A 22228-nucleotide genomic window follows, 5' to 3' on the forward strand; every position below is an offset into this window, starting at 1 on the left:
AATGCAGAAGTCAACTTCCCAAATGTGAATTCCAAGTTAAGATATGCATATGTTTCGAGAGTCTCCTGCTGATACTAGCTTGTCTGTACGTTTTACATTTTGAAGTATGTTTAATTACTCTTGCCTTGATGCAAAAGACTTGCTGTAGGAGTTTGTCAAAGAGAGCTGAAGATGTTGACTCTTGTGATTAGGTTTGCAGCGTTAGCAATTGGCCTAGCGTGTATCAGTATGAAGTTGCATTATGATAGAATCACAGGATGTTTTGGGCTGGAAGGGACCTCAAAATCCATCCAGTTTCAACCCCCTGCCATGTCCCCTGTAGGGACACCTCTCTCCAGACCAGGCTGCTCAAAGCCACTCCTGGAGACAGGGCATCCACAGCTGCTCTGGGCAGCCTGTGCCAGTGCCTCACCACCCTCTTAGGATGCACTTTCCCTGAATAAAGGGAAAGCCCTTCAACAGCAAGGGATGCTGGCTACACGTAAAACACTTCGAAATGTCAGTGAGTCTGAAAGTGATAGATTACCATTAAGTAGCATTTCTGAAGCTGCTTCATTTTTTGTAAGTCTACGTCTGTTATTGAATGTCCTCTGTAATGCCTTCACCCGAAGGAAGTAAATGTGACAATGGTTTCAAGGCTTTGTGTTTTCAATTCTATATATTGCTCCTTGAAATTAGGACTCGCATAGCCCTTTTGTTCATTTGCTGTACCATCAGCATATTTTCTACCAAGCTCCAGTTCTCCTGGGTGGGACAGAAGAAGATGCTGGCAAGATGGGCAGATGGATGGCAAGCTGCCACTCAGCCTTGAGCTTGCAGTCCACATTTACCTAGACCCAGAGGGCTAAGCATGGCATGATTTGGAGCCTAAAAGAGGAAGTCAACTTTCAGTGACTCATCTCTAATAACTCTTTTCTTTACCTTTGTTAAAAGGTACCTTGGTTAAACCTGTTTTATCACAGTTACAAAGATGCATTGATATAATTATGTAGTAATTGCAGCAAATTATCAAGATGAAATCATTAAAACAGCTTTTTGCATTAGGGCTGCTAAGTTAGGTGTCTCTTTATGTTTGGGAGGGAAGAATAGAGGAATTTTCTTGATGTTTCAATCTTGCTAAAAATAAAGGAAGATTGTACGCTGCTGCTGCTGCTGCTTACTGATGCTGTCAAGAATAATGTGAATGAAATGGAACCAAAGCAGAGAAAAGTGTGTTCTGGCCTGAACTCTAACTGGATGGCATTACAGCCCACTTTATCAGGCTCTCAGTTATGAAATGGCCTTTTTTCTTGAACTTGCAGGCAGAGAAAATGGCTTACTTCACTGAATAAGGATATTTTAATGCTTCCTGTTTGGCCATTCACAAGGAAAATGTTATTTACGCTGATGAATTCATGGGGGAGATGTGAAATCTGCCATTCTTTTCTTTCCTCATATCAGTCTTGTGTGGATATTCTTGTTTTCTATTGATGATGTAAGAAGAAAGAAGGGGCAGTATTGCTTCAATCTGTCCCTCCTAATCAGATTTTTTTCATAGGCACAGAGTCCAGATAGTCCACTGGTAGCAATGATATACTTGATTTCCAAGATTTGGTTTGTAACAAGATATCAATAATGACACAACTTGTGCTTTTTCATTTGTGTTTACTTCTGTGCATATTTATTCATGTTTTCAAGGCAAAACTTAGTAGTGGCTCACTCAGGGGATTGGTAATTGGATATAGAGCCTTTCACCTCTAGGTCAGTGGTTCAGATTTGTTACAGGTCAGTACTGCCTGGGAGTTGTTACCATGTGACAGCTGCTCAGTGGCCTTTATGAAATGAGTTGGTGGTCCCAGCTCATTTCCTTGAGAGCAGGTGTCTTCAGCACAGATCAAACTTGAGGGCGGCAGTGCAAAACCCATTGTTGGTGGAAAAGAGGAATTGCACTTGGGTATAATGCTCAGAGCCACACTTGGTAATTTGTATGAACTTGGAGAAAAAAATGCACAGGAGTAAATATACATCTTTAGATCCTCAGCTGGTGTAGATTTGGCACAGATCCATTAAGTGTGGGTGCAGCGATTATCACCAGCTGAGCATCCCCAGACAAATGTAAATCTCCAAACAAAAAATGTTTCCAACATTAAAATGGAGTTCAGTGGGGGAAATGTGTATTAGTAAGCCAAAGGCTACTGATGTTACAATAATATTTTAATTAGCTAAAGACCAAAATTACAAATTCGAGTGCTTTAAAATTAAAATCACATTTAAAACAAATCCAGGCTTGCTGAAATTTGGAATAACATTAATTCTACCTCATGATGCCCTGAGATAACCATACAATTATGGTTAATGCATTTTATGGTTTGTTGTCCCAAAGGAGATGAAATTGGATTTCAAAGATACATTAGTGTCCAACTTTTAATGACTCTGTGCTTTTAACGGCTTTGCCTGCGCTTCTGCCTAAACTTCCAGGGCAGCAAAGCCAGGCAGGCAATTCTGAACCTTTGAGGTGTGGTGATGGCAGGAGTAACATCTTGTACTGAGGGATCTCCCTAACACTAGGGGAACGTAAATGTCTCATAGCAGTTACTTAAGAAAAACTTCTTACAGTCGAGTAGTAGTTCAGTTATCTCTGATATGATGAAAGTCTTATTTAAGAGGAGCCTCAGTCTGGTCTGATAGCATCTAACAGGAAGATAAGAGAACCATTTGCTCTAGAAAAAAGCAGTTTCTGTTACGCTGAGATTTCACTGCAGTGTTTAAAGCCTGAGTTATTCTAGTAATGATATCAATTGGGACAATAAAAAGGCACAGGGTGTCTAACTTTGTCTCAAAAATGGGCTTAAAGTAAAATATTTATAAACTCTCAGAAAAGTAGTTCTGTGCTTTAAAGAGCAAGTGCTGTGTTTGGAGAAGATGCATTACAGAAAAGCTGGAATTCCTTGAAATGCAGACTTCAGCCTTAATTACAGAGCAGTGTCTAGCACTTCCATTGCTTTAGGCTTAAAAATGATGGAGACGGACGAGTAGCCTCTTCTCAATAATTGCTTTCCTTAATAATGTGTATCTTATGCTTCCTTTCTTTAAACCCACTCACTATTGGTATGCCTCGCATAATTTAAGGAGCAGACTAGCTGACTGGCTGTGGCTATTCCTTACCTCAGAGTTGTCAGATGAGGGGAAGAAAAGGCAAACAAGGAAAAAGTATAGAGGAGAGGGAAGGACTGGAGGACTTGCCAGGTAAACTTAGATGAGAATTAATACGGAAAGGAAAGTGTCCTAATCCTAGCCTGACTGCCACATTCCTTCAAGAACTTGCTCTTTGTGTCATTCATTGCTTAGTAGTAATTCTGTTTATTTTCTCCTTTAAATCTTGTACAACCACTGTCTAGGAACAATGCAATGGGATTAGTAGTGACACGATGATACAAACACAGTATCCGAAGTCTTTTGTTTCGAAAGGATCAATTTATATGTTTACAAACAATGGAGGAGGTGGGATTCATCTACAGATTATTCTAATTATCAAAAAAAGAAGGCAAACATTGCTTGTGCAAATACTCCTGCATCTAGATTTAAGAAACCAAGGCTCTGGAATAAGGGCAGCTAAGACTTCCAGCTGCCTCCTTTCTAGCTGAAACTTGGAGGTAGAAGGGCATAGCTAAGTGTACCTTATTCACTCACCCAGAAAAAGACACCATTTGAATGCACTCTCTGAATAGAAGGCACAATGATAATAGCAACGTCACACAACAGAATGGCTACTGCCAAATCGCTTTAGCCTTTCTGCGTGATCATCAGGACCGGCAATCTGTTAACCGGCCCATTCCCTAGTTTTTGTTTCAGCAGCATGCTTTAATTTGAGATTACTGTTCAACTTAAAAAGAAACAGTCCTTGAGAGAGAATTTAAAGGGGGGAGAAAAATCAACAAAAGAAATCTCAGAATCCAAAAGAACCAAATATTGGAAGGTGAAGGGAAGATTAAAAAGAAATTGCCTGTTACAGAACTTCATTAAAGTCATTTATTAGCTTTGTAATGCCTAACAGTCTGCTGGCTCCAGAATTTTTTCATATAGGGGGGTGGATAAGGGAGCGTTTCACTTTCATTTGCATTCTTGATCCCTGCTGCTCTGTTTATAGCGTCGATGCTATTCATACAGTCTTTGCAATATTAATTTTTAATTTATGATGCTCATTAGGAGACACTTAAAACAGAACAATTATCATTTATCTTGATATATTATTTACTAAGACTTGCTGTCATGGTTAGGGACTTGTGATTAGTGGGAGGGGAATAAAAAAAAACAGCTTGGAAAGGTGCTTGGCTGAAGGGATTGGGGCTTAGGAAACGTTGTCACCACCGAAGGCCTGAAGTTCTGATGTCTAAGCAAAAGACTTGCAGCACCTAATCAAAACTCGGGAGGAACCTTCAGAGATGAGCCTGGGACAGTGCTTAATGAACCCGCAGGATAATATTAATGAAACTCACTCGTAAACCACCAGCTCATCAATTATTCATCCTGCTATCGTCCTGGTACTTTACTGCCTTCCCTTTTTGTCTCAACGTGATTACCTTTTTTTATTCCCTGTACCCTCATTTTCCTTTTTGTGGATTTGCTGACGTGTACCCCTGGTAACGCTTCCTCCCAGAGAAACTGTTCCTCAAGGCAGCCACACAGTACCACAGGAACGAGAAGGGTAAAGTGCGCTCTTTGAGGCATTTGGATAAATGTGCCAGGTTTATTAAGTCTTAATAAATCAAATCACTGATATGACAGCCCTGGATAACCTGATTTGCTAAAGGCCACCATATTGGAAGCTCAGAATCATCTTTGCATTTCTTGATTAATTTGTAGTATTTAGTAAGTTATTGTGATGTGCTGTCTGTATAGAAGTCTGTACGGCAACACAACTTCTAATAATATGACCTAGTAGGAATACATAGGGGTGCCATGGCATCCTTATTTTCCCCCCTCACCCCCTCAGTTGCTCCTCAAACGAGACATCTCGGAAGCCCTGGATTAGTCTCTGAGTTTCTGGAGCTGTTTATCATCTACTCCTATGCAGGAGGGAAGGCAAATGGGTTGTTTTGGAGCTTGGTAACGGTGGCTCTGCATCTGAAACAAATTGTTTTATTTTTAGCTGCTTTGTTTTATTTAGTTATTTTTAGACTTCCTGAAAGGGGTTTCTGTTTGTTTTCTGTTTGACATCAAAGCAGGAACAACAAATTATTAATTTTGTTACCTATTCCCTGGACACTTGGCTTTCAATTTTTTGAACCATTGCACAGCAGCAGTGGAACTGTGTGCACAAGACCTCCAGGTCTGCTACCATCAAACACCTTCGAGCCTCACACACCATTCTCTGCCTCCGTTCTGTGGAAAACCTTGACACTGCAACTAATCTTATAGGCAACCACTGTATCGATAAACTATATTTTCTGGGGGAAAGGAGAGGGAAGGAGTTATAAATTCTGTGCTTCAGTAATTCTGGCATTTTCTTTTTTTCACATTCTGGATTTTGCAAGCCTATGTTTGTAATATATTTATCCTGAAAGGAGCGGGGAGGAAAAATAAAAACACAACTGCCTGCTGTTTTGGGAAAACTGATACAGTAATCTGTGATGACTTTTTCAAAGTAGTGTGATGAAGACAACGCGCAGTGATACAGCTTGTCTTTATGCTTTGTAGCACTCTTCATCTCCAGGCCAGTTTAAAAACCTTAGCAGATTGATCTTCATAGCACCCCCTCTGAGCGAGGTATGTAGGCATTGTTAGGCTCTTTGTTGTGTTGTATCAGAACTTCATTAGGCCCTTCATTTTGCAAATGCAAAAGGCATAGGAGGAAGTATCCAGCACACAAATCAATTGCTTATGTTATTTTGCACCCTGTTATAGACTTAGATCTTCTTGTAAAGAAAGCACTGCATAATGACAATTCCCTCCCCCTCCCCGGCAAGACCAGCTCTGGCTAGTGCTGTAAATAATAGGTGGTGCTTGCAATTAGTCATGTGCTAAAGCCAAGCAAATTTATCTGACAATATTTTTGCTTATTAATCTACAAAACATCCCCGAAGAGTTCCCTATTTGTTATGTTCTGTGAACTCATCTAGGTGTAGGATTTTGAAAACCGTTAGCGAGACTTGGCAGCGTAAATCCGATGCTCTGATGCGACATAAGTGCTCAGAACTGTAGCCTGACCCACGTCTGTGCGAGCTGCTACATTTACATGTCAAACCGCAACCCTACAGAGGAGCTAGCTGGCTTCCTGGAAACCCTATAGCTGTGTTAGTGTGGCGTGCTCCTGGGCTCACTGTGACGGAGCAGGGGGGATGAGCAGACTTGCAGTGTTACACTGATAGAGTGATAAATTGAGGGTTCCTCGCTGCCCTGTGCTGCTTTTTGTAAGCCAGGGCTCAGACAGCCCTTTTGAAAATAGGGGTTGGATTCAGATCACTAAGGCACTTCGTCTGCTTCTACCCATTCTAGCTCGTTATATAAGGTTTCATTCATCACCTCTAAATAACGTTTTTTGGATTAGTCTTACATTTTTCCAAGCAAATCCTACCTTTGCTACTCTGATAATTTAATGTTGGAGTTGCAATTTACTATAAACCTTCTTAGCAGGCAGGTAATCAACTTAACGGAGCTTATTGCACAAGCAGCTGTTCAGCAATCTAATATTATTATTTTTTTTACCTGTTATTTGCAGCTGCAGAACAGGATAAATCCACATTAGTTCCAGTCTCTGCCTGACAAACAATCTCATCTCTGCTATGTTCTAATTTTCGGTAACTTTCAAGAGCTGGGTTCTGCAAACTATGAACTGCATAAATTGAACACAATAATTTTGAATGAAACATGCCTGCCTAGTTTCCCTGGTCGTTTACATGCCGAAGCATTAGCATTTATATGGTGCGTTAGGGTTTTTTTCTTCTCTTTGTTGAAAGGGTTCACCTAGTCAAGTTAGTGGTTAACAGAATTGCTCGTGTTCCTAACACGATAAGAAGAATCACCCCAGGTCCTCATAACATTTCAAACGAGGCGCAGCAACAAGCTGAGATGAATCGGTGCGTTCCTTCTGGAGAGGGTGTGCATCGTATGCCGCTGTAGTAGCAATAGCAGGGCTTTTAAACCACAATCCTATTTCCCTAAAGCTTTCTTCATGATAACGTTCAGCTCTTTCAGCTTTCATTGAAGCCTGCAAGGGGGGAAATTGGGTAGCGTGTGTGTCTCAGGGTAGCGTGGCACAGCTCTTTTAATGCTGGCCCTTTATAATCTCTGTAAGGTCATGTAACTTTTCTGATTTTTGCCTAGGGATAACTTTTCCCTTATTTTAACATATTTCCTTTTGTCTGGTTGGGCCAGTAATTGACTTTGTCCTTTTTTTCATTTATTTCCCTGCCTCCTGGTTGTAGCATCTTCTCCCTGGAGTCTCAGGTTAGAAGTTTTCCCTTTTGTGAAACCATGACAGGTGCCTAATTGAATGATGAATGTCCCTTTATTACTCTGTAATTGAACTGCCAGCTTTTTGATTGGTTTGTAGAGATGCTCCACTCCTCATCAAGCACTGCGGGGGGCTCCGTGGCTGGCAGGCTGGGCCTACCCTCCATCTGTCTAATCGCATCTCTCCCCTACTTGGGCTTTGGGTGGGGAGGGGGCTCTGGGGGAGGAAAGTCATAATAAATTATGCTAATTCGGCGTCGCTCTGACAATGGGAATATCGCATTGTTACGTGCGTGGTGGCGGCAAATGCGAGAAGACGTTTTGTCGGCGTGGCTGCCCGGCCTGACAGGCCCTCGATGAAGATTAATGGCCCTCACCTGAGTGACAGAGCGGGGGATTGTGGGGCAGGGAGGGTCATTCATCATACTCTGACAGGTGTCATTCACTCCGACAGCCGCACCACCAGCGCCTGCCTAGCGGTTCCATTTTTCTGCCAGTTAAGCAAGGAGTTTAATAACATCCCCAGAATTAAAACTCATTCTTTGTAGCAGCTCTGACAGCTGAAAATAAGAAAATCAATTCTTCACATGTTATAGCCCAGTTAACTGACTAGGGCTTTGACTTTAATTTAGTCTTTGGGCTGAATTTCAAGTAGGGTGCTTTTGTAAGATATCATCTATTAAAATTTACCAATAGCGCTAACTTCACTGTTATTATTGTGGCTAGATTAAAATGCAGCCTTTAATAGTGGATGTCATCTTCATTTGGTGCAAGCTCAAGTGCGTGCGGCTGTAGTTTGGGATATTCCACTTCATCCTCATTAGTGATGTTTATAGCTTCTCTCTTCATTAATATTGATCCCTTAAACTACAGAGAAAAACAAGACAGACACTAATTTGAGCCATTTTGTATCATTAAACTGTTTGGATTTCTTGGTTTCAGTAGTTCTGGTGAGCTGAATAAAATATTTCAGAAATAAACGAAAAAGGAGACAGCACAAACTTCTGGCAGCCTCTCGCTCCTGTTGGTAGGAAGAACCACGCTGGTCTCAAGGCCCTGTGCTGCTGAGGGTGGCGTGCACCTGCCTGGGGCTGGGGCTCACTAATCCAGGGGAAGGCTTGGAAATAGCCCCTGAGAAAACAGCTCTAAAACAGCAACCTTAATATGTGTTTAATATTTCTTCTAGTGAAGCCAGGACACAAATGTTTGTTGCCTGTTTCATTTAACTCATTAAAATTGTTGTAGCCTAGGGGCAGGCATGACTAGCTGGAAGCTCCTCCATGGAAACACAAAGGAAGAAGAAAGACTGATGTCTGTTTGGCTAAGTTAAGATGACTGTGAAGCATCAGTGTGATACCACGATGAAAAATGCCACTAGGACCAAGGAAGCAGAAGGCCAGGTATTTCCCGTGGATATGGAAGCCTTATTGCTGTTGTATGAGGCTGTATCTGCAGTAATGCATGCATTGCAGGTCAACCTATTCAAGGAAGATTAATTCAATCAGGAATGAGCACCAAGAAGGGCTACTAGGGTGATCAGGAAAATGCTGAGCTGTCTTACAAGGAGAGAACAAAGGACCCCAGCTTGTTTGGACTAGCAAAATGAGGGCTGAGAAGGACTGTGATTGCTCTCTACAAATACTTCAGGGGAGGTAAACACAGGAAATTGAGGAGAACAGAGTCTTGATGTGGTAGCCCAGGGCAGTGCTCCCAGTCCTGTGTTCTTATAAAGCAACCATAATTTGTCTCCATGTAGATAATAAATCAAGACCTGTGAGAGAAATTGCAAAAATAAAGAGCAGATTCTCATACATTCTCAGATAATCTCACCGAAGCCATTCAGGTTGAGGGGAAGGAAAGGTTTTGTTCAGGGCTGGTGGGGGAGGACAGGCATAATCACACTTTAGGAAATTTAATTCTGTCTCTCTGTTGCAAGTGGAGAGGGAGAGTAGGACAACCAGGCTCCTCCACAGACATCTCATTTAAGTGCCTAGAATTATATAGGAGAAGTCTGTGCTCCTCAGTGAAATGCGAGTAAGGAGTTTAGCCCTAATTTTGTTTTATAGAGAGTATATTATAGTATACTTCAACATCTTGTAAATTCTTCTCTTGATATAAAAGGTTAAATTTTATCCTGTGGATATTACATTGCTTTGGAGGGAATATTTGCCTCTCAGTGCTTGTTGTCAGTGATCTGCGTTACATTAGCATTATGAACGAATTGCATTTAAACAAACAGCATGGAGGCAAACTGGGTCCATACGTGTAGAAAAGCAATTTGACTGTCCAAAATTGCAGAGAAGAACGTTTTGCAAGTCCCTGTTTGGTTGTAGATAGCTGCGTGTATGTGGTGTTTCTTTCCAGTGCATTTTTAGGTGAAGCTGCATACTGTATGAGTAAAGAGAAAATAGAGAAAAGGGAGTAGATATTGTCTAGTAGGCTCTGTGATAGTTCTCGTCTTCAGTATTGTTCATAGAAATCAGAGCTGTTTTAAAAGCATGAGAGTCACTATTTAGAAAGCAAATCTTTTCATTGAAGCCAGGTTTTTCATAAAGCAACTCTAAATAAAGTAATACTTACTGAGAACTTAAATAATAATACCCTATAATAATTTTCGCCTAATTTAATAAGAAAAATATGATCAAAATGTTCCTGTTACCTCACTAATGCAAATGTTTCTGTGTTAAATTATTTTGATTTTTTTCCTTCTCAATTTGGCTAGATGGGTCTATGCTCAGGACAGCAGATTCAATGAGAATTGCATGTGCAAAATATTGACTTGGCAGTCAGTAATACCTGCTTTTGGAAATAAATTAACACAGATTTTTTATTCTAAGCTACAGCTATAAATCTAAGTTTATCACCTCTCTTTCTTCATCTTTATTTTCTGCCATCAACATTCTAATCCGATGACAAACCATTGCTCTAGAATTTCAATATATTACTACGTTACTGCAATTTATGTGCTCTGAAGCAGCCCATGACTTGTCAAGATGACACTGCAGTATCTTGAAGGAGTTTTATCCTGAACTGAGAGTGACCGCTTTGGTTTTGTGCTTTCAGAGGGAATATTCCACAGAAGTTTAGTGATATGGTTTCTTAGTGATACCGTTTAGTGGAGGACTTGTTAGTGTTAGGTCAGAGGTTGGACTCGATGATCTTGAGGTCTCTTCCAACCTAGAAATTCTGTGATTCTGTGAAGTTCTTGAACTGCAGATTGTGCTTGCTAGGCTTACTCCATCACAAGTAAGATACTTTTATCATCTGTATGTAAATAAGTCTGTGTACTAGTAAACTATTCTAAGAATGGTAGTAACAAAAGGGCACTGGAAAGTTTGAGATACTTTATACAAGTGGCAGCTGAAGACACAATATTATGTTACAAGGGAGAGGTGGGAAAAGCAATGCTGGAGACCACTGAGTGAGTGGTTGACTACTATTAGTACAACACGCTCCATCAAAATCTGACTGTTCTGCTTAATTTAACAGCAAAAAGTAACAATATATAGAACCTGCTATGCGACATCATCAAATGGGACAGGATGCCTAATTCCAGTTTAGTAAGTGCTGACACTGGTGAATTGCGAGGCAGAGATGAAATTAGCACCCTGTTCTGCGTTCCCTCAGACAAGCTGGCCTACTTATCTTAAGACGTAAGAATGTATTAACCAGTGCAAATAAAAATAGCATAAGGAGCCCTAAAGTAGTTTCTACTTAGTTGACTGTATTTGCTGTTCTAATTATTTTCACTAAGCCACTTCCTAAACCATTCCAATCGTTAATTCTCTTTTTACCCCCATGAATCCTGGCATCTATACATTATGATGTTTTGGGTAACAGCACCCATACTAAAATCTTCAGCAACATTTTGGTTCTTGAGCGGATTCCCATTACGGGACTTAAAAGAAACAAAATGGGTTTCTAGAGTATGTCCAGGTACCTGGCTTAGGATGGAGATTTTATTGACTTTATAGAGAGCCTTGCTGACTCAATGGAACTTCTTAGGCATTTGAGTGAATTTCCCTTCTCCCTTGTTTTCCACAAGGTATTTAACCTCTCCAGAATGCCTAGTGGTCACAGTGGAAAATCGTGATAGTTTTAGAGAACTTGAAGATAGCTTGTACTATGCCACAAAAGACAAATCCTGTGATTCTTCTAAAATCAACAAAGTCATCTAACTTAGCTAAATGGATGGATATTTAATTTTGACATAAGATATTGACTGTGTCAAATGCTTTGTGGTTATAAAAAGGCATTTCATTTTTAGGTAAGAGAGACTGTTTTTCTAAGATAGCTTCCAGTGTGCAGTCACTGATGAAACAGTGTAAAGGACAGTATTGCAAGTTCGACATAAGTGTAGATGTTAGAGCAATGAGAGCATGAGTTAAAGAGGGGGTTACATAGGCAATATGATTGTAGCAGGCTCAATTACGGTAGGAGTTAATTTGATAGGGATCATAGACCTACACTGTAGCCAATTAGTAGAATGGAACCAGAGTACACACAACAAAAGGCCTTGATAATAAGCAAAGTGCTTAGGAACAGAAGCCAAATGAAAATGAAATAAAAGGCTGTGATCCAAAAATCTATGGTTGTGAGAACATGGGACAGCCTCCAAATGGATGATTATGGCATTTATTGCAAGGTACATTGGGTCAAAATACCCATTAAGGTTGCTACAGAAATGTCATAAACAGGAAACTGCACAAAGAAAAAGGTGATTTGGAAAAGGAGGAAAATGCTAATCCAATTTGATACCCGTTCTCTTGGATCTACAGAGGTAACATACAGGCTTATATTCATCCTGCCTAACTTTCAGACCATAACTGCTCATCTGAGTTACGATCCTATTTACCTTAAGTTTGGTCTTGATGTTGTCATCAGAGAGAGGTATCTCCAGAGGCTGGCCCAACCTGCAGTGGCGTGGGAGTTGCTACACTTTGGAGGTTCTAATTTCCCCTGACAGGGACCGCAAGGTGGCTTTCAGCTGAGGTGCATCAGTTTAATTCCAGAAGTTGGAAATGTAGGCAATAGAGCATGTTATAAAAGGGAGCTATTATAACTGTAAGAGAGCAAGTGGAGGGATTGGTGCTTGATCCCAAACATAGGCACTACATGTCCACGTGACCTTACAGACAGACGCACCTTTAAGATGTAATGGCACAAAATAAGGTGTATAAGGTATAATACTTTAACACAGCTTTAGCATGCAAAAAGTCTTACCATACTCTAAAAGAATTATGATAATAAGAAAGGAGTTGCAATAAATGATCTAAACCAGATCAGTAATAGAGGCAGTTGGTTGTAGAAACTGGGCTAATGGCACAGAGGTGGTAAGATAGTGCACCAGTGAGGCCTCTAGGGATGCTAATACTCTGAGAAAGAGCAAGGCTCCAAAAACCTTGCTGCAGAAGGAAAGAGAATGGTGTTATAAGAGGAAACAGCAAGAGACAGACCATACTTGTGTGGGACTGACAATTCTGATGTTGTCTGAGAGTGTTGGATCAAAGACAGTCCATTTGAGATCATGTCGATGAACCCCATATGCTACACATTGGAACCATGCAAACAGATTAATTCTAAAGCCTGGAAAGACCATTATGATTATTGCTTTTAAAAGCCATAGAGCCTTATCTTTTAATTTTGCATTAAACTGCTAATGTCTATTGTGTAAGCATACCAGCTGCTTACACTAAGAAAGTTTCTTTCTAATAAGATTTCAAATAGTAAAGTATCCATCATTTTCCTTGCTAGAGTATTCCCTTTATTAGTTATTAATTTTGTCTTTGTGACTACCATCTATTTCATCATGTTGCACGTATTTTGTTCTGATTTAGAGATTAATACACTGATATCTCTCTCATATTCAGAAGTGGATAACTCTTCCTCCTGTGATAGAATAAACAGACTTCTAACCTTCTTTTGGATAACCCAGCCACCTTATGGAAGTGTGTCAGGTCAACGTAATTACCTTTAACCAAACCTGTAATTTTATTAGTGATTGCTTGGTTGATAAAACACGTCTTTTTTCCCTTCATAAACTAATAAAGTAATTAGTATTAATTAGCATTAATTATATTCTTCTTTATTTTTATACTTATCTAATCCAGTATCAGCCTTTTCATGACTTTTCATAGGTCTTATGGCAGACTGTTCATCCCAGCAGTATCTGAATCATCCTATTTACATTTTAAAGAATACTTTTCAGACATTAGCTTTCTTCCAGACAGTGGATGAGGCGAATCAAAGCCATGGATAGAAAACCTGTGGCAGGCATGCCACAGTGCTAGGAGCAGTTAAAGAATTAAGGTAAAGAGCTCCTGCACCATGGCTGGGGAAAAAAGCCTGTGGTTAATCCTATTATGCAGGTAAACAGTGACCTGCTCATCCCAGAGCAAGTATTGGGAATCTCTCAATCTGCCATGAGAAACTGAAAATGTACCTACTGTGTTGTACTGTGGTTGTGGAAGCAGAGAGCCCTGTAGTTTATGTTTAGTTTTGACTGTGGCTGTCTTTGGGTTTCAGAAGGTCTCTAAAACTGAGGATGCCCAGTCTGGAAAGAAAATATTGCAAGTTAAATTGGTCTTATGCTTGACATTCTTAGGTTTTGTTGTTAAACAAAATTAGTTTCCTTGTTAAGCAAAAGCAACAATCACTTAAAAAAATATTCCAGGGTTTCCAGTTCAAAGCCTCATGGGGGCTGAATTTGAGTTCATGCCTGTTGTGGGTAGGGGTCACCCCATAATGTTCTAGTGATCAGACTAGTTGAAAGGGAAGAGTAAGTCTTTTCGCACATATTCTTCTTCCTCCATATGATATAAAAAAATCTGTATCTGGCCGGTGCATGGTTAGTTGATAGTGTTTTATGGCTGTACATCAAGTACTCGATACAAATTGTTCAGAATAATTTGCCTGGTATTACTCAAGGTAAAAACCCATATAGCCTGTGTTACTGGTTAGGCACAATGCTGGTTTTACACCCTCCTGCTACATTTCCCAGATGGAAAGTGGATCTTACAATCTAGTTATCTTCACTTATTTCAGGGAAGGGAAATGATATACTTTTTTTTTTTTTTTTTTTTTTCTTTTTTTTAGATTAATTTGAGAATCTGCTTCAAGGAAATGGTAGGGATAGTAGATATTCCCTATTTCTTGTGGGTACAGCAGATTTATTTATTTTTTGTTACTTTTCCCAGAATTTTTAACTGCAAGTACATCTATTTAAGAATTTGACACCTGATAAATAATCAGAATCAGATATACAATGTTAGTCTAGCAGCTTGCAATTTTCCACAAGGACAAAGAAAAAATGACTGCTGTTTAAAATATTCCTCTGAGTTTATGGACATCAGATAACACTGTAGAAATATACTAGCTCAGTTTGTAATACTACTGGAACCACTTCAAATATCCTTGCCACCTTAATTCTTGAGGCATTAATGATGATGAACATTAAAAAAAAAAAAAAAGTTTTCAATTTGTCAGAAGGAATAAGTATACTCTGTTGATGGAAATGCGGCAAATGCTAGTAACTCTTTCTTAAAGGCTTTCCATGGTGAACTACTGAATTCCAGGTCCTTCTTACATGCTGAAACACTCGGTTGAGTTTCATGACAATTGTCCCTTTCTCCGTATTGTCCAGATTTGGGGTGTAAATGAGTTGTGGTGCCATACTGTCTCTCTGGACAGGGTGTAATATGTAGAACAACTAGGTTCCTAATTTAGCCATTTCAGTGTCTGAAGTTAGGAGAAATGAATCTCTGGACTTAAAACTTCCTGACTCAGTGTCCTCATCAGCAAAATGAAGGTGGTTGAGAAGAATATCCTGATTCAACAAAGCTTAAATGAGATTTTTTTGTCAAGTTAATAGAAACACAGAATAATTTATGTTGGAAAGGAACTTTGGAGGTCATCTGGTTGGCTCCCCTGTGCTCAAAGCAAGGATAGCGGGGATCAGACTGCTCACAGTCTCATACAGTCAACCTCTGATTATCTCCAGGACTGGAGATTCCACAGCAGGTAAGTTTTATCACCCCACCCTGTGACATAAATGTTAGTATTGGCCTATGGTTCTGCGTGTGCCTTAGTCTTTAGTTGTTATATTCCTTTATCCTCAATATCTGTGTGGAAGTCAATGAAAACAATAGCTTACAGAGCAAGTATGGAATGAACAGGTCACTGTTCGCCTGTGTGATAGGAGAGAGATTCAGATTATCCAGTTGTGATTCTGGTGGGTCATCCACACAACTTGATAAACAATGTCATGGTACGATTACAAAATAAAATCAAGTGTTTTTTTTTCCTTAAAGTTCCTCTATATTCAGATAATTTATCTCTCTATAAGAACAGCTGAGTTTATGTAGTAGATTGATTTCTGAAGGTGAGCAGTGTGGGATAGAGTAAAACTAATTAAATGAATTAAAATTGGCACAGGGACAAAGTGTAAAAAATAAATGTAATCACGAGGGAAAGGTAATTCTAATTAAATTGTCAAAAATGTCAATTAAAAACTTTTTTTTTCTTGTTTTTAAATATAATGTTAAAAGCCATGGGGAAGGTCATCAAAAAGTAACTAAATAAGCTGATGAAGAACTTGAGCAGCAAAGGTGGTTATCTGCAGCCCCAGTTACTGCAGGATCTGCCTAATGTGAAGTCTTTGAGATCACTCTGCTATTGAAATGAGTGAAAATCTGTGCAACCACAATGTAATGGCTCCTTCCCCACTCACATGCATTCCTCAGATGAACTCTCATTTATTTTCACTGAATATGAGTATTTTGTTTTAGGAAACTAAACAAACAGTGATGTTTAAACTAGTGTTTTAAACATCAGCACTAGACCCAAATAGTCCCCAGTGACTGGGGCAAATTACTAACAAAGCTGTCCAGATACATGTTGATAATAATAAATTGGCTGGAACTGTACAGTATGTACAATGCAAGTGCAATAAGTGGTGCTGCTTCTGAACCAAGGTACGTCATCAGTGAATTTAATGCTATCATAACCCATCAGGAGCAACAAACACAAGGCTGGGGAGAGACTGAATGAATTAAGGGAGTTTATATAGAAGACTTAAAAAAAAAAAATAAAAAAATAAAAATCAGGTGGTGACAGCATTATTCTGTTGTCTCAGAACATTGTCTTCCACGCCTAGACTTCAACGTTTATGACACAATGCATACTGTGCCTTACACTAACTGTTGTCTGGCAACGCTTTGCTTCCATTACCTGTCATGTCTATCCTTGTTTTGTAATCATTCTTAAGAGCTACTTGTTGTTACATTTCTTTTTTATAATACAACACAGGAGAGAATTTCTTGGCTTCCTTCCTGGGCTGGTTCCAGGGCATTTTAGGTAAAAGCTGATGTGCTTTAACCATTCTGTGCAGCCCAGGTGTTAGCTTAAACTCTGGAAACTGTAACTACCTGGTTAAGGCTTTACATCATGGGAGCAGCTGGCACAAACTTTTAAACCGTGATTTTTTATTTTTTAAAACTGTCAGTCCTGGAGTTATGAAGTACTGTTGCTAGAGAGTGGGCACAAGGGAAGCTGCAAGTGCTCTCCTGTGCCAGCTGGTTTGGTTTGTACAGCTCCAAGGATTTGGTTGCACCTCTCTCAGGTGCTGTGATAGTTCGCTTATCTAAACGTGCCTTGGAGTTTGCAGAGTGCCTCTTGAAAGTAGGGCTGAGATATCCCGATTGCTGCTGCAGTTGGCACTGCAGCCATTTTTAGAGCTATTCTTGTTCTCACTTTACATTTTTCTTTAGCTTGCTGTCAGAAGTTGCCTCTGCCTATTTTTCTTCCTTCATACATTGCAGTGCCCATGTTTGCTACAGATTTGGGAAGCAGTGGTTAAATCCTTCCCTCCCTCCACCCTCCTTTTGGTCTATCTTCAGGAAATAATGATGCCATTATCTTTCGACAGCAGGATCGGATAGCATTAGGTATCTCCATGCATTCAATGAATCAGTCAAAGAATATATTAGATAGGATCACAACTTTATCTGCCCAATACGTAATATACCGATGTAGCACAAGAAGGGCTGTTCAAATTGATTGAATTGGGTTTTCCTACAGTGCTGCTTTGTGTACGGAGGGAAATACACTGTATCAACCCATCTACAGGAACAGCAGTCGCGCTGTGACTAAGCACTACTAACACTGAAAAATCTCAGGAAATGTGAACAGGAGGATCAATGTCCTACTCACTTCGTATAAATGGTCTGTGTTATAAAAACCACCGGATAAAGGTTAGGTGCTGCTGCATTCAGCCTAGCTTATGTGACACAAGTAAGGTGTTTCAAACACAAACCCCGATCTTAACAAATATTTTTAAGTGTCCTTAGATTTAGGTAGCTAAAGCAATCAATACAGGTGTCAGCCATCTTCAAATAAATAAATAGAAGGCTTCTGATTGTTTCACACTGTTTCTTGAACAGTCATCTCCACATAGATTTTTCCATTATGGACTTCTTGCATCCAACCCTTTAAAACCGTAAGTTAGTCACCTTGATCAACCACAGAGGACAAAGTGTTTGAAGACTCCGTGGTGATGGGAGATTGTCAACACCAGCCTTCAGAGGAGAAAATCACAGAAATGATGCCCAAGGGAGCTTAAAATGAGAGCTTCTGCTAGGAAAAGCTTTCAGATGAAGAAAGCTCCTTTTAGCTTCCTCTCACAGTATCAAGTAAAGAGTTTGTACAGTTTCCTTTTCCAGGTCCTGCTGCTGGTGGCTTTGATGCACCTTAGCTCAGGCAGGAGGGAAGATAAGCTCCAGGGATTTTCTTTCTTGATGGAGGTGGTGTTTGCTGTGGCGGGAGGAGAGGGCAAGGAGTAGTGACCTGGAGAAAATGTCTGTTTAGCTCCCAGCCACCACCGCATTTCTGGTAGGCTCTTCTCACTTGTGCTTCAACAGCTGTGTCAGCTGTTCAGGAGGTTGGTATATTTTTTTCCCCTTTAAGCTCCAAATGAGCTTACAAATAATGCTAATTCCTCCTCTGCACTAATTCTGAGCTGTTTTAGTCTTGTACTGACTCTCCCAACTGCTGTGCCAAGTCAGTGCCGCAGTGGGGCATAGTCAGGGCAGCCTGTCTTTTACTCTGTTTTTTCCCCTGTTCAATCATGCTAAAAATCACACCGAATATAACTTTTTGATTTAGGCCCTTGTTGCCTCAAAGAATGAGGGAATTATTCGTAATCAGAGGGGACTGGGTTTTCATCACTACAGATTGATGCATGTTTTAGAGCATTCACCTTTAAGGTATCCAGAATGCAATCTGCTTGATCCTCTGTGGATTGTAAATTTCTAGAGTTGGGCTTCTTTGTTCTTCTTGTCTGCTGAGGAAAGCTTTATGATCACTATTACATTATCTTATCTGTAGCACTGCGGAGCTGGGACCCTTCTACATACTGGGAAGCTGTTTCTTTACTTTCGTACCAATAAAGTGATTCTTAGACCAGGGTTCATCCCTAATAAGCAACTTGAGAATTGCACCTGAACTAAGAAATATTTTTCCCCTCTGTGTGCCCTAAGCTTCAGAATATCAAGGAGCCTACATGCTTTGAATCTAAGACAGAGCTTACAGTCTAACAGCTTTTTTATCACCTTCCATCAAGCAAAAAAGCCTCCAGGTGGATTAAGCTGTGTATGTAAGAAGCTTACAAGGTAGCAGGTGTCAAGTCCCAGTAAAGGTCATTCCATTAGGGCTATTCTCTTCTCAGACACAGCTTTCCTTGTGGACTTCTGTAAAAAAAAACTGCCACTGAGATACTGGTACGCTGCTTTACAGACCGGGGATGTTCTGCAAAATGCTGAAGCATGCACGGAATATTTGCCTGGGGATTTTAGGCAGAAGTTTAGCTTTCAGAGCGTAGCCCACAGAAAATACAGTGATGTGGCTAGAGAATGGTAGCAGGGTAAGAAGAATGTTTTCCCACTTTTCCTGTGCAGCCATCCTTGAAAGTCCAGATTAGACAGACAGGGAGCTGACAGCACACCACAAAAGAAGAAATTTGTTAAAAAGAATTAAAAATCCAAATCCTCTACTGCATTATGATTAAGAACCTGGAATGAACTTAATATACACTCGGTGCATCCAACGTCTATTGTCATTAGATCAAAGGAGGAAGAGGTGCTGTAAAACCCACGTGACAACTCATTTGGCCAGACATTTCATAGCCTGAGCAGACAGCATTCAGTCAGCACTCTTAGATCATATTTCTGATGCTATCTTCACAACAAGAAGGATCAGAAACAGAATTTCCTTTCTTTCTTTTCTTTTTTTTTTCTCTCTCTCTATTTTTTTTTTTCTTCTTTTCTCCATGGGTGTGATGTAACTCAAGGAGCCCTAGCCATACACAAGTGCCTCTCCTGTCCAAACTGCTCCATGTGTCTTTGCTCCTGGCTGTAGGCTTATGGGGAGGTGAGCGGGAGGTGAAGGGTGGAGGGGGCCTGCAAAGCATGAGGATACTTCCAACTCTTGATAAGGCTGCTGTAGCTGACATCTCAGGGGGGAATAATTTGGAAAGCTTAGTCAAATGTTTACTGTTTCAAAGCATGCTGCATGAAGTCCTGCATGCCTACCTAAGGCTAAGGAAGTTAACTGAAGCAGACCACCATCCTTCACAAAATGGAACTGCAGTCCTGCCATATAGCCTTATAGAAATGAGACTCTTCTGCAGGAAAGAAATGTTGAAAAATCTGAAATCTGTACAAACGACAAAGAATTCAAAGTTCCAAAGTATGTGTGAGGCAGAAAGCCTGCCAGACAATTATGAAGGTTAAGGATATTGCAGAGAAGTCAAATGATTTTGCAGCTTCTGTCTGCACTTCAAAGATCTTGAGCAAATACCTACTTTTCAGGCAGTAAAGATGAGCCATTCATTGATTGACATGTCAATAGAAGAAATGTTACACCCAGCTGATAAATCAAAGGGCAGTAAATCATCAGAAAATATATACCTAAGAGTTGTGAAGGATCTTAAAATAGAGCGGCTGAACCACTGGGGGAAAAAATGCAGTCTTGTTAAAGTAATCTATTATACGCGAAGACAAAGAGTAGCACAGGTTTATCTATAATTTAAGTAGGTTTCAGTAGGGATTCAGGGAATTTCATGATAGTAAGCTTTGTTTTGGTACCTCACAAATTGGTTGGACTGACATTAAAGAACATGTTATAAAATAATGGTCATGATGTTAGTTTCAGTCAGCATAGTTCCTATGGATTTAATGTGGTTAGAAAAGAACCACTTGGCAAGTTATTTGGGTTTCAGAAAATCTTTGGCCAGCGAGCAGCTTTACTGCCAGTTTTGTAATGGGCTTTTCTGGAAGCGAGAAGCTCGGCGGTGTGAGCAATAACAAGTTATTGAACATCAGCTGATCCAACGGTGACTGCCTGTGCTCATGCCCTTCACCTGCAGCAGTGGTGAGGACCTCGGAATTACACATTTCCTCTTACGGCAGTGGTCCTACTCTGCTTGGTTTTGTAGAATGGTGCAGAAAAGATGCCTAAAGCATTGCTGTATGTTCCTGAGTTATTTCAGAAAATTAAAGGAGAGCAGGTTGAAGTGGGCCAGAATGAATGTGATGTAGGCAGCGCGCAAGTAACCTGGTGGAAATGCGTGGTGTGAATCCTCACAGGCCTCATTTCTAGATCAGGTTTAGACACCTCTGTATAGAACAAGGGCTTGCACTTTGGTATTAGAGGGAAATAAAAACAACGCTGAGGGCAAACAGTCCTTCAGGTTTTGGAACACAAACTGTATTCTGAACAGTGGGATGAGGCAGAAAATTCCCAAGTAGGAAGGCTAGACCCTAGAGGTTTGCTGGAGGATTTCCTTCACTTAACCGCTGCAGTTTTCTGTGTTGGCCGCTGTAAGAGGATCCCTGCTAGATGAGTCTGATCCAGTATGACAATTCCTGTGTTTTTTCCTTGTGTGATGTAATGACTATCAGTCGAAGCATACATTAGATCATGGCACCATGGAGGACTTCTGCATGCTGTTACTGAGCCTGACATTTCAGCAGCTCCTCTGGCTCCTATACTTGCTAAATTCTGAGCTCCCTGTTGATTTGGTGGTGCAATTTTTCATGTTTCTTATAATCACGCTTTTCATGTTGATCCTACTTGGCAAATGATAGCGAGCTTCTGAGCTTTGAAGGCTGGCTTGAAAACTGTGAACTCTGAAGATCTTTTCCCTGTTTTTTGCTTTAAATATTTTATCTCCCAGCCTGGAATTATTCATTGGATTAATGTGCGAGCTGCTCCCTTCGGAAAGAGACTGGCTGTGAGGACTTCCCCTCTATTTCTTCTTGAAAGGAGACAGTTTATGTTAGGAACCGCTGTTCTTGCAGCATGGCTGGTTTCGAGAGAGTGTTTTCTCCAGAGAGACACTCTTTGGTTGGGAGCAGCTGCCGCTGGCAAGCCTGGCTGGAAGAGATCTTGTCTCCGGTGGTTTGGGCTGAGTGGAGACCCTGTTGTGGGGAAGTGCTGCTGCTGGAGCAGGGCCAGAGCGCAGCAAGCGAGCACGGGAGGCGTAGTGGGAGCGACTTCCCTCAGCTCCTGCAGAGCCCGTCTCCAGTGTCCTTAAACCCAGCAGTGCTCTGGGGCCAGGACACGGGCTCCTGGAGGGAGGGTGGCTGGTGGCATCTCCCTGGGGATGGATCCAGTTGCTGGGATTTGTAACAAGGGCTTTGTGCGGCTTTGTGGGGGTTGAGTGTTTGTTTATATTGTCTATGGGCGATTTGTATCGCACTCAGAGTATGTTTGATTTAGTTTTGCCTCTGTTGTCTGTTTA

The 22228-nt window shown here is 40.6% G+C and overlaps 1 long non-coding RNA gene across 1 annotated transcript in view; it reads left to right on the forward strand.

Annotated features, from left to right (window-relative positions):
* Positions 1 to 22228, forward strand: part of LOC106018859 (uncharacterized) — a 618314-nt gene that overhangs the window by 346175 nt on the left and 249911 nt on the right. The window lies entirely within an intron of this gene.

The sequence above is a fragment of the Anas platyrhynchos genome, chromosome 3 (assembly GCF_047663525.1).
Source record: "Anas platyrhynchos isolate ZD024472 breed Pekin duck chromosome 3, IASCAAS_PekinDuck_T2T, whole genome shotgun sequence".
Taxonomy (NCBI): Eukaryota; Metazoa; Chordata; class Aves; order Anseriformes; family Anatidae; genus Anas; species Anas platyrhynchos.